The 14,143-nt window shown below is 38.3% G+C and overlaps 1 pseudogene; it reads right to left on the reverse strand.

The window, feature by feature from the left end:
• Positions 1-3,876: 3,876 nt before the first annotated feature.
• On the reverse strand, positions 3,877-7,349 carry LOC131227826 (small ribosomal subunit protein eS21-like; annotated as a pseudogene).
• Between the last annotated feature and the right edge of the window lie 6,794 nt (positions 7,350-14,143).

Here is a 14,143-nt window from a genome sequence, read left to right on the forward strand (position 1 = left end):
ATTATGAATAATCTTCATTTATAGATCAAGTCATCCGACCGTTGATTTTAAGATAGGATCATCATACACCCAAGTATTTCCACTTATCCATCATAATCAATTGTTCAGTCAATTATTCACTACTACGTAAAGATATCTGACCGTCCACTTTGAGTTTGGATCACTCGATCATTGTAAACTAACTATCTAATCTGTACATCCGCTCATACACATATCGAATCTAGATTTTGATCCGTTCATCTTGTTCACTACCTATAAATATGGTTAACCCATCATCAGAACTACAATCTGAGGAACTTACACATGTGAACAAGTCACTTGAATCTGACGATATACATGTCATACCTCTTGATCACTTTAAAAACTCGCATGTGTTTATCTGTTTATGAAATTGACCGTACATACACCTGCATACATGGTAAGAGTACTAACCATCAAGTCCTACACCAATAAGGCTCCCTCTCGTTGGCTAGGCAGAACTCAGGTTGGTCTCAATTTGGGCTTGTTTGGGAAGGAGAAAGTAGAAATCATTGATAGGCCAGACCAGAGAATAATTGGGTTAAGCTAAACATTGATGGTGCTTCCAGAGGTAATCCAGGTCTGTCGAGAGGCAATGGGATTGTCAGAGGTGAGAATGGTAATTTTCCTTTTGCCTTTGGGTTGGGTTATGGGCATGAAACCAATAACAGAGCAGAGTTACGAGTAGTGAATGATGGGCTGTTGCTGTCCCTTAACAGAAGTTTTGCAAATATCGAGATTGAATCGGACTCGAAAGTTATGGTTGATATTCTGTCTAGAAAATCGTCATTCTCCTGGCACTACAGTTCTTAGGTCTCCAAGATTAGAGCTCTCATGCTTAGAGGCAGGGTGTCGATCTGCCTCATCTGTCGCAAAGGAAATGGCCTGGTTGACGGCTTGGCCCGCCTGGCAAGTGAGTGCCAATCGACCTTTCTCTTCCTCCATGAACGTGATCTTCCGATCCATATCAGGGGTCTGGTCTTCTTAGAGAAAGCGGGCCTTGGTTCCATTAGATTAGTTCCATTAGGTTCGTAGGGTGGTTAAATTTTTTTCTTTTGTTTAGGGGTGATTGGAGTTGGCTACAATGTCTTTGTTTGAAAGAGTCGATCAATTGTAAAGGATATAATAGGCGGGCCCGCTATGGTGTTGTTGCCCCGCCCGAATTAGCATAGGTTGTATAAAGCTTTTTGCCTTATATGTAGCTAGTGGTTCCTATGATCTAGGCTGCACCATTTTTAAAAGAAAAAAAAAAAGTCCTACTATTTTTATCATATCATCTAACCATTCATTATGTGGTTTGATATATATACCTTCCCTTAATTAATTTGGTGAATAATTCTTTATTCATAATGATTTAGTTATAAATTCTTTTGTAAGATTTGTTTAGAAACATACCTATAACCATGTAGAACCATTAGATTTTTCAAAACTCTCATATCAGCAATAATTACAAAAATGCCATTAACCTAAACCTTTGAATTCTAGATTATATGGTTCTCATGATCTGTTTGATGTGAAATTTTATATCATGGTTATGTATCATAAATTTACTATACACATTGAATTTCAGCCATTAGATTATTGTAAAAGTAGCCTAATTGACAAATCAGCCCCTTAATCGTTAATTTTGGTGTCCATTGAGTGAGGAAAGCACGTACGTAGTTACAGTAGGATATTTCCATTCATATGAACAACCTAGATTGCCCATCATATGAACTAAGTGTGAAATATGAAAAGCGGGTTCAAACCATTCATCTCCATTGTCAGAAGTGAACCAACGGTTAATACTCAAGTAAAAATGGTAACCCAACTAAGGCATCAAACCTGAATTTCATGGAAGCTCTTTCTCACAAATGGCTCATATTTTCATTTTATTGAACACATTATGTTGGAGGCAGACAATCGCGCTATCTTGCTAGCACTTTTTTTCCCATGGGTGATCCCTTTTTTTCAAAAATAAATAAATAAATAAATAAATTATTTTATTTTTTAAAGAAGAAACTGAAATTTCTTTAACAAGAGAACAAGGGCTTTACAAGCGGGGTACACAAGATGGAGGCCCCGTGAGGGCAAAAATAACTCCGGGCCTCAAGCTTTAAAGCATTACTACCTGCGGCCAATTTCCTTAATTGAACCCATCCCCACCAGATCCAAGAAGAAAGCACCACAAACTGTCATTGGCAGCTCCGCCAATGAGAGAAATGATCTAGGAACCTGCTCTTCGCTGACTAGTCCAGCCAAGGAGTCTGCTACGCAGTTAACTTACCGAAGGGTGAATATTATCTTGACCTCAGCTTTCCTTATAAGGGAATTAATATGAGCCCAGACATACCACTGGGACCGAATTGATGGCCTATCCTAGTTTACTAAATCTATAATAGTCTTGGAGTCACATTCCACTAAGATTTTGTCGAAGCCTCTGGTAACCCCTTGGGAAAGGCCCTCAAGAAGCACATGAGCCTCAGTTTTTGCATTGGTTCCGAGCCTGTAGCCATCACTGAAAGCAAAGAGGAAATTTCCATTACTCCCTCTGTCAATGCCCCTACCGCCCGAGGTGCCCGGAAGTTTCCGTTGCATTGTAAGGAACATGTGAAATTTCCAAAAGAACTGCCTCAAGGGTTGCGATTTAATGGAAAATGAAACTGAGTGATGCCCAACCACGGCCTTGGCATTCCTGGATGTGACATCCTTAAGAAAATGAAAAAATGCAGAAGTAATTTGCACCAGGAGAGACTGAAGAAGCAATCCGGAGAGCGGCGGTGATCCACATGCACATACCCCGTCATCTTCAATCGCCATGGTAATCATGGATCCCACTTGATGCACGACTCGGATTTCACATGTTCCTTACAAGTTGTCATGTGTGCAGGTGTAGATGTTCTCGTCGGCTCACTTTTTTGTTGCTGGTTATATGAGAAACGATAGGCTGGGCTTGATATCAATAATCAAGGCCCATCACTCTGCAATTAATAAAAAATGCTTGATCGAGAAAACAGCATGCCATTTTTAATTTTTTTTTAATGAACTAAGATTAGCCCACCAACATCCACCGCCTCAAGAAGCTCCACATGTAGATATGATCATAAAATCAGAACAGACCATTTTTTATTTTTATTTTTAAATGTTCATTATGAGCATCAATTTCAAAGAGTTGAATGTGAGCCATTGAAAATTTTTCTATTCAGCTATTCACATTCAAATACAAATATTGCTTGTTTGAATTTACCATTCAGCGTGGTTTTTGGTTGGTGGGCCGTACCCAATAATTCAGGAGAGTTGTATTATACTGTGGCGCCAGAATATGATGCTTCATACATATGTGCGTACATTAACTCAAATTAAAATAATTAAACTATGGAACCAAAAACTGATAACTCACAGTCCCAAAAATAAATTGGTTAAGCAATCCTAACTTCTAATTTGTGGATACTTATTTGGCGAAAAAGGACTAGGATATTTTCCATTTCTATAACTGTCTATTTAAAGTCCAAAAATCCAATATTCTAATGATTAAAAGATTTAGTTCATGATACATCTATACATATATTCTAATGCAAGTGGCATGTTGGCAGGAGACGTACTTATGCAAGTTGTGGTATCTTGCCTTTAGGTTATTTCTGATCATTAGTTCCCAATTGTGAGAGGATGGTCAGTGCCGGTTATCTGACCATCTCTGGATGTGGGCACGAGTAGCAACATAGGTAGAAGAGAATTCTGTATAACACCCTCTCTTCTTCTTCTTTTTCTTTTTTTTTTCTTTTTTTTTTTCTTTTTTCTTTTTTCCAGTATGAAAGCTTACCAAGGCATGCATTGTAATAGATTGAAAGCTCATCTGGGTTTCACCATCTTAGACACAAATGCAAAAGGGACACTGCTACATTCAAAGTATACTAAAGGCATTCAAATAGAAAGAAAGCTCAAATGGGTTTCATCATCTTTGTAGTCCTCACAGGAGAATAGCACAGAAAAATCGGCAGCAATACTACTGACGAATTTCAGCTTTCTTCTTCTGCCAGAGCCTATCGAGAACGCTGTCGGCAACTCCCTGAGCTCAGACAAAACCACGAAGCGCAAAGGTGGTGAAGTGGTCCGTATACATGCCACTCTCATCCAAATGTCCAATATTTATCTGAACATATGCATGATCCTTCAAAGTAATAAGAAGAATTCATTGCGGAACATTTCCTGGGTATATAAAGATCCATGTTCCGTCCCTCCTCGATCCTGCATTTTGCGGTGGTGATGAAATCGAAGAACCTGCGGAATGGAAGAGGGGACAAAGAACTGCTAATTCTCTATAACACCTGTTTGCACGCAGTGTGCTGTTTGTGTGACATCCACTCCATCCATCATATGGATTCCTTAATTTGAGGCCATGGGACCAAAACTTATCCCAACCCACAACTCATGCGGTGGACCAAACCACAAGGAACAATGTGGAGGGGAGTCCAATCATAGCTTTGTGTGTGGAGCCCACCTTGGTGTGCATATTGCATCCAGCTCAGTTCATCAGGTTTTTTATTTTTTATTTATTTTTTTTTTTTTACACAGACACCCTCATACCCACATACACTAGAGTGGGTACTCAAATCCATGACCTTACACCACAATGGTTACTCAAACCCATGACCTTAGTGTTGGAACACTGTGAGTCTAACCTCACGTTTGCTTGCTTCAGCAATATGAACAGATATAACGGAGGCAGAAAACAAGCCATGGACTTAAATGTTTTAGGCCTCAATTTACAATGTTATATGTAATGGCCCACCTACATTTTGATCAGGGAATTTATTTATTTATTTTTTATACGGTAAACATGGGAAGGCACGCCTGACATATAGTGTATGTCATGCACATAACATGGTCGGCCCTAGGGTAGGAGCTCTGGGATTGGTAAATTTCCCTCTGTAAATTTCACTTTTGACTGGCTAGCCTGACCAAACCTCCAAAACTCTACTTTCCATTTCGAAATGTGTTGTATGGACTGACTTTTTTTGGAAAAAAATACCCTTATTTTTTGGGTTATATTCCTTTCATTCGGCTATACCCCAAAACCTATATTTTTCTCTTCATTTTTCTTCCTAAAATCTTCAATTATTGTCATTTTACGTCTGCAATCTTCCTCAGGGTTCTGTTCATTGATTCAAAACGGTCACATTGATAAACTTCGAATCTTCTGAGTTTTGTCCGTAAGAATTTTCTATTTTGAAATCGTGTTTCACGTCACTGCACTCTTTTTTTTCATCTAGAACTCATGTTTCATTGGAACAATGGCCGAGGGAGGCAAGAATGAAGAATGAATTTATTTTTTCGCAGTAAAATTAACCAAGTTCTCTTTGAATATCGTTGTCTCGGTGAAATTCACCAAGTACAAAGGATTTGATAGAGTACATAAGATTTGACCAAGTATAGAGAAATTGACCGAGTATAGGTGAAAATTGATCGAATACAAGTGAATTTCACCGAGTACAGGTAAAAATCGTCGGCAATTGAGATTTGAGATGGTTTTCAACCGTCAGTCTTTCACACGTGAAATTTCACAGTACAGGTGAAAATTCACCGAGTACAAATCTTAAGATGGTTTTCAAACGTCGTAAATTCACCGAGTATAGGTGTTGAGACGGTTTTTAACCTTATTTTTTTCACAAATAAAAATTGACCAAGGACATGAAAATTGATTGAGTACATGTGAAAATTCACCAATTACTGGTGAAAATTGACCGAGTACAGGTGTTGAGACGGTTTTTAACTGTTATTTTTTCACGTGTGAAAATTCACCGAGTACATGTGAAAATTCACCAACTACATGTGAAAAGTGAACAAGTGCAGGTGAAAATTCACCGAGTGCAAGTGTTGAGATGGTTTTTAACCGTCGTAAATTCATCGAGTACAGGTTTTGAGATGATTTACAACTGTCATTTTTTCATAAGTGAAAATTCATCGAGTACATGTGAAAATTCACCAAGTATAGGTGAAAATTAACCAAGTACATGTGAAAATTGATCAAGTACTGATGAAAACTCACCAAGTAGAGGATTCACCAAGTACATATGAAAATTGAACGAGTACAAGTGAAAATTGATCGAGTACAGGTGAAAATTCAATGAGTACAAGTAAAAATTGATCGAAGACAAGGGCGAATATTGATCGAGTACAGGTGAAAGTTCACTGAAATGGAATTTCTCCGAAATGATTATACCTGCAATGCGTGGCTTGTTGGATAGAGGCACCATCTTCTTCCTCTTTTATTCCTTCAAAGCCTGAATCAAATCCCTCTTTAACTTAATCGGTTTAATGCAATGAAGAAAATGAAGTGGAGATTTCAGGAAGAAAAATAAATAGAGGATTTGAGGAAGTAATACGAAGAGACAAGACGATTTTATGAAGAAATACGAAGACATAAAGATGGCTTTTTGGTATAGCAAAGGTATTTTCATCTTAAAAAAGCTCCAAGGTTTAGGGTTTAGGTAATTTTTTCTGATTATACTTACAATGTGGGGCTTCTTGGATGGGGGCACCATCTTCTTCCTCTTCTATCTCTTCAAATCCCTCTTAAGGAAGAAAATGAAGTGGAGATTTCAGGAAGGAATATGAAGGGAGGAGACGATTTCTAGAATTTTAAAAAAAAAAAAATAAAATAAAAAATAAAAAAAATATGAAGAGAGGAGATGATTTTAGGAAGAAATCTAAAGACACGGTTATGAATTTTTAGTAAAGCAAGGGTATTCTCGTCCGAAAATGCTCTAAAGTATAGCAATGGAAAGTAAAGTTTTGAAAGTTTAGTTATGCTGGTCGGTCAAAAGTGAAATTCAAGGAGGGAAATTTCTCAATGCCATTTTACCTACCGTGAATAACAGATGGTGCAAAGGATTCCCAGTGTAGACAATTTCATGAGCCATACGGTGCTTGGAAGCATTTATATGTATGGTACATGTACGTATCTCTTTGGCAAGAAAGATTGCGTGCCCAGGACTTTCCTGCTCTTTGTTTGACAAGGAATCTCCATTATGGCAAGTGGGGCCCATGGTCCGGTCATCCAAAACTGTCAACTTCTGTGTCCAACCGTGGATAGATTATACCTAAAAATTTTACTTGATCAGAAAACGATTGAGATGATAAGTAGATCAGCAGTTCACGTTGAACTGATCTTCCAATCTCCATTATGGAACCAAAGGCGTGTGGGCCACCCGTATCATTCAGTTGTTGAATGTTAAAACAATGGTGGAAATTGATATCAATTTTCAAGGTTTTACTCAAAATAAGATGTGGCGGTAGATTTCTCCTGGATTTTCAAAGTTACTTACCTTGATTTTCAAACTTACAAGAGACATTTCTCACCCTTCATCCAATTAGCTTCCATCATTTACATGGAAAATAACACTACAAACCAAACAACGAAATTATTAAGGGATTCCCCTGTTTCCCGTTTGCAAAGGATTCCACTGCATTTTCCATGGCCATTGTCCAAATAGGCCTTACATGGCATATGATGTACTCACCCTAGGTAGAAAATAGGTCATTGTTCATTCATAAGGTGGAACGCGCTTGTATGTTGAATGTGTGCAAAGCTATCTTTGCTGAGTCCTTTTGCCCTCAGATACATGAGGCCTACCTGATGAGCAGACCTGTTTTCAGGATGTGCTACATTAAACAAAAGGTCTGCCCGATGGACGACCCTGAACTCTCGCACATGCATGCCACTGGTGGTAAACACGTGCTAAGGGTCCTTGCTCTTACTCCAGGGGTAGACTCTTGGGAGTTTCAACACCTGGTTGAGGGTTCGAGTACCCATAGGGGGTGAAATCCCACTACGGCGTGAGTTTGTGGGGGTGTATGTGCGAGTGTGTACAAAAAAAAAAGAAAAAAAGAACACTTGCTAATGAGTGGAATTACAATCCTACTCAATACCTCATGATTACCTAGTGGGTTAAGTGTATGCGAACTTTGGCACTCACATCACCTATTTGCACCGTCCATTAGGTCCACTCTTCGTGTGTGCGCGTAGATAGAGAGAGAGAGAGAGAGAGAGAGCATCGTGGGAGAGGTGAGTCACTCATTGGCATGTACAAATGAATGGATAAGATCATTAGTAGAAGACAGGTCTAGTCAAGGATGGTTAGGAACGTCTTACCACTATGATTATCATGCAATGCTAGAAGAAAAGCAGGCAGAACCAAATGGGCAAAACACATTGAATTGGATAGTAAATTTATTCCTGAAAATTTTTAGTGTAGAATTCTCTCTTCCACATACTGCATGCCAGGATCAACTTGTAGATATCCTTGCAAAGAGCCTCATAATAGCATAACATTCTTTTCTAATATACAAATTGTTGTTAATCGATTCACTACATCAATTTGAGGGAGGAGATCCATAAATATATATTGTAATTTAGTTTTCTTCCATGTGTAGCAAAATTCATAGGTTGTACATCTCTATAAATAAACTTTATTAGGGTTGATCAATATACAATACTAAAAGAGAATTCTCCAAAATCTCTAGTATACATGTATTATCGGTAAGCTATGGTAGATTTTATTTTATCATAAGCTCATGTATAATCTATATCTATAACCCTAGCTCACTCTAAGTTTTGGTCTCTATAACAAACAGTTGTTTCAGAAGTACCCTTTCAGTAACGAACAATGAATTTTACCAGTCTAATGATTTCTATTAAGGTTTACCATATCTTTACTAACTACACTTATTCTTAGTACAACATTTGGTTTGATGTATACCATGGAAAACATAAGGCTCTCTACTACCAATGAATATGGTAATTGAGATATATTCGCCTTCTCTACTTCGATATTAGCACACTAATCCAAAGACATCTTATAACCAATAGGAAATTAAGTACTAATTGGATTAGAATTCTCTACATATTGAAGTGGCACAGATCAACATAACCCCTTTGAGTTATCTGGACTTTTCTGTTTTATCTCTAAGTATGATCATCTCAAGAATCTTATTAATAACACGTAAATGTTTCATATCAATTTTTCTAACAAAAACAGCTTTCAATGCTGTAATTTTCAAGGTTTTACTCAAAATAAGATATGGCAGTAGATTTCTCCTGGATTTTCAAAGTTACTTACCTTGATTTTCAAACTTACAAGAGACATTTCTCACCCTTCATCCAATGACCTTCCAGCATTTACATGGAAAATACCACTACAAACCAAACAACGAAATTAAGGGATTCCATTCTTTCCCATTTGCAAAGGATTCCAGTGCATTTTCCATTGCCATTGTCCAAATAGGCCTTACATGGAACATGATGTACTCACCCTAGGTAGAAAATAGGTCATTATTCATTTATAAGGTGGAACGCGCTTGTATGTTGAATGTGTATCAAGCTATCTTTGCTAAGTCCTTTTGCCCTCAGATACATGAGGCCCACAAGATGAGCATACCTGTTTTTAGGATGTGCTACATTAACCAAAAGGTCTGCTTGATGGACGACCCTGATCTCTCGCACATGCATGCCATGGTGGTAAACACGTTCTAATGAGTGGAATTACAATCCTACTCAATGCCAAATTCAACTCTTACCTCATGATTACCTAGTGGGTTAAGTGTATGCAAACTTTCATTCACATCACCTATTTGCACCATCCACTAGGTCCACTCTTCATGTGTGCACGAAGAGAGAGAGAGAGAGAGAGAGAGAGAGAGAGAGAGAGCATCGTGGGAGAGGTGAGTCGCTCATCGGCATGTACAAATGAATGGATAAGATCATTAGTTGTAATACCCCAAAATTCAAGGGCCGAGTAGGAACTTGGCTCCCAAATTTCCGAGTGTCACGTGTGCACTGATGAGTCACGAATGCATATAAATATCAAGTATTAGTAGGCAATGGAGAATTAAACTAAGCATACTTAACATTCAACCAATTAAACAAGATCTAAGTACTACTAAAGTAAATAAATTCTCCAACATAAATTCAATCTCTATAAATAAACCCAACAATCTATAGAATCGTCATCTAGGGATCCTGTTCCATCCACATGTCACTTCCCAAAATTATTTGGGCTTTAGCCCAATCCCGCCGTCATCCATCGCACTAATAGGGTTCGCCAAATGTCTGAAATACGCTCACTCCTCATCATTGTCTACACCGACATCGTCCAGTGCGTCCTGCTCCAGGGTACCTGCATCTATGCCGAATTTTAATTGGTGTTTTAGAACACCGTCCCAGAGTAGGAGTGAGTAGCTAACTCAGTGTTACCATTAGCAATAGGCCATACAAATTATCATATATAGAATACATTTAATGAACAACATATATCATAGAATTCTAAATACTGTTGGTTAATGCAATGCATGGTTTAATGATATGGTGCATGCCCCTCACCACCAACACTCCCTCAAGCGACGACATCTAACGTTCGCAATGACCAACACTCTCTTAGTTGTGACCTCGACTACCAAATAGCCACAATAGTAATACAATGTCATGAAACATATCAGCTCAGTTGGTTAATTAGGTTCATTTGTCCAAAAGGTTGGGGAAACTTGAATACCCTTAGTGGAGTTACTGCCCAAATCTGATTGCACGGCTCAAGGGTCATGGTCATATGACTCTCGCGATCCTTAGCCCTATATGGGGTCATCAATCCCAAAATCCTTAAGCTCAGACGAAGATAATTAAGACTTAAATATCCTACTCGCAGTCACTATAGGGAGGTCGTCACCCCATTATAGGCCGACAGCACGGGCACAATGTCTCATACCATCGTCTCTGGCTCATGAGTCTATGTGCTCACTGGTCACTACCGAGAGGCTCGTCACCCCAGCGTAAGTCGACAGCACGGGCATAGTGTCCCATACCACCATCCCTGACTCATGAGTCTTGTGGGCCATAAATTATAGTTAATAGTGGGCGCAAAGGTCTTAGGGTACTTCGGGTTCATACAGGCATGATCAAACATGGTTAACGTACAAGGATGGCCGATTTGTGAGTTAATATACCCCGATAAGTTAAACCATAACTAATCGGCCTGAGAGCGATGTCTCGTGTAGTCCAACTATGGCCAACAACCCACAGTTTAGTTAATTGGGCCAGATTTACTCGCAGGCAAGTCCAACAAGAGATCGCCCAAATAATTCTCGGTAATCGGCCAATCCATAAGGGTATATGCATCAATGCACAACAAACATTGTCAACTTTGAGGACAATTCACACATGATAGACATAAATTAGTAAATTCAGTACATGGATAGTAACATATGAAGTTCCACCAAACATACGGGTCATGTATCACATGTTCAACCTATACATTCATAAGGACAGTCATACATCGGAATATAGTAGTTCAATTTCACAAATTTTAGCATAAATTACACCAAACAGCCATGTAATAGGAATTGAATGAAAATAATTCAGCAATTTAGAAATTTATCAACATTCATCACCACAACACCACACATACATGGCATGCAACAAGGTCAATTCAACAGATTAATATTACTTGAAGAAATTGAAGTTCATACCCTGATTAAACATGCAATTCAGTATTCCATGTAATTGGGGATGCTCGGGCCAAAGCCCCTTTCTGAAATTTTAAGAAGTCCTAGCCCTAAAGTTTCATTCATGCAATCCAACGAAATTTCAGCACATGCACTTACAATGCACCACACACATTCACTAAACTTATGCTAGGTACGATAATCGGTCACCTAAAGGTAATGGTCCGCACCTATTGTTAACTGGAAGTTGCTGAGATCGTCCTAGCGCTGCCGGGTCCGCAAGCTCGATGTGCTGGGGCCCAACATTGCATGAGGTAGAGGGTAAATCACATACATGTAGCTAGAATCAAGGAAAACATGATTTGGAGCCCTATCTTACCTTAGATTGAGCAAAATTTTGCTCCAACGGTGATTTGAGTTGACGTTTTCCAGCAATAGGGATGTGTAGGTGTGGGGATTCCCAAATCCCAAGCACCACAACCAATTACACCCCCAAAATCCCCTTTCTCCTCAGCTGCTGGAGTTTATGGGAGTGAGAGAGAGGGCTGGAGATTTATAGGTCCAGATTTATTTTAGCTCGCCTTAAAGTTTGGTGAACTTCCTTCAATGGCCCTGTGGGCCCATTTTTTTTTATTATTGGGGCTGTCCTGATGGACCCCTGGCCCATCTGATTCATGGAACATGTGCTCCATAACCCGATGAAGGGCTGAGGAAAGTTTATTCGCAAATGGATGCAGGGTTTTGCCGCAATGGCCCGATTTGCGATCAACGGTCACCGTCCCTCGATCAACGATCATATTTTGTAAGCGAGTGCAGGGAATTATTTCTGGCCTTTAGTGTAAATTTAGAAGTGATCCGACGGCTGAAATGGCCATAATCGCTGGCTTAAGTCCAAGGGTCAATTGTTTTAAAAATTCAAGTACTTGTGTTTTGAATGGGACGACTTGCGGATTGCAGGTGCTGACTGGATGGCACAAATTTACCATTTTTAGGCATCATCTAAGCTTGACGTCTGCTATGGACCTCAAGTCCAGTGAGGCCCCAGGCCTCTATGAATTTTAGGGATTTCAATCCTACCCTGGGCATTGCACGGCTCGCATAGGCAATCGCCAAGGCTATTGGGCTAACTGGTTCTACGGCCCGAACGTAGTTGGATTAACATCTTATTAGTGGATTGATCCGGATTATTTTACTGGAAATCCATTCACACGTGCAATTAATATATATGGTCCTATGTCAGTTCGCACGTGGGCGCCTCAGGACACTATTCATATTGGACGGGGTGTTACATTAGTAGAAGACAGGTCTAGTCAAGGATGGTTAGAAACATCTTACCACTATGATTATCATGCAATGCCAGAAGAAAAGCAGGCAGAACCAAATGGACAAAACAATTGAGTTGGATCGTCAATTTATTCCTGAAAAGTTTTAGTGTAGAATTCTTTCTCTTCCACATATTGCCTCCTAGGATCAACTTGCAGATATTCTTACAAAGAGCCTCATAATAGCGTAACATTCTTTTCTAATATACAAGTTGTTGTTAATTGATTCACTACATCAGTTTGAGGGAGGGGATCCATAAATATATATTGTAATTTAGTTATCTTTCATGTGTAGCAAGATTCATAGGTTGTACATCTCTATAAATAAACTTTATTAGGGTAAATCAATATACAATACTAAAAGAGAATTCTCCAAAATCTATAGTATACATGTGTTATTAGTAACCTATGGTAGATTTTATTTTATCATAAGCTCATGTATAATCTACATCTATAACCCTAGCTCACTCTAAGTTTTGGTCTCTATAACAAATAAGTGTCTCAGAAGTACCCTTTCTGTAACGAATAATGAATTTTACCAGTCTAATGATTTCTAATAAGGTTTACCATGTCTATACTAACTACACTTATTCCTAGTACAACATTTAGTTTGATGCATACCATGGAAAACATAACGCTGTCTACTACCAATGAATATGGTAATTGAGATATATTCAACTTCTCTACTTCGATATTAGCACACTAATCCAAAGACATCTTATAACCAATAGGAAATTAAGTACTAATTGGATTGGAATTCTACATATTGAAGTGGCACGATTCAACATAACCCCTTTGAGTTATCTGAACTTTTTTGTTCTTCTTATCTCTAAGTATGATCATCTCAAGAACTTATTAATATCAAGAATCTTATTAATAACACGTAAATGTTTCATATCAATTTTCTAACAAAAAAAGCTTCCAGTGCTGTAATGTTATTTTTATTACTACCTGTAGTTAGCATATCATCGATATACAATAACAAGATAATGAAACATCATTGTTCTAGCTACGTACAAATATAGACAAAATAATATGCCGTACATATCTCAAATCCTAAGCTCAAAATGAAAGAATCAAACCTCTTATACCAACACATTGACACCTGCTTTAAATTGTATAGAAATATGTTCAACTGACGAAATAAAATAATCATTTTTTATAAAGCCTTTGAGTTAAGCCATATAAATTTTTCATCCAGAATTCCATCTTAAAATACAACTTTCACATTCAATTACTTAAGCTCCAATCAAGCGTCATTGTCATGTCTAACACAGAATAAAACTCAATCAAAAAACCAAAGAGAATTTTTTATTAAAGTCAATAATTAA

The sequence above is a fragment of the Magnolia sinica genome, chromosome 2 (assembly GCF_029962835.1).
Source record: "Magnolia sinica isolate HGM2019 chromosome 2, MsV1, whole genome shotgun sequence".
Lineage (NCBI taxonomy): Eukaryota > Viridiplantae > Streptophyta > Magnoliopsida > Magnoliales > Magnoliaceae > Magnolia > Magnolia sinica.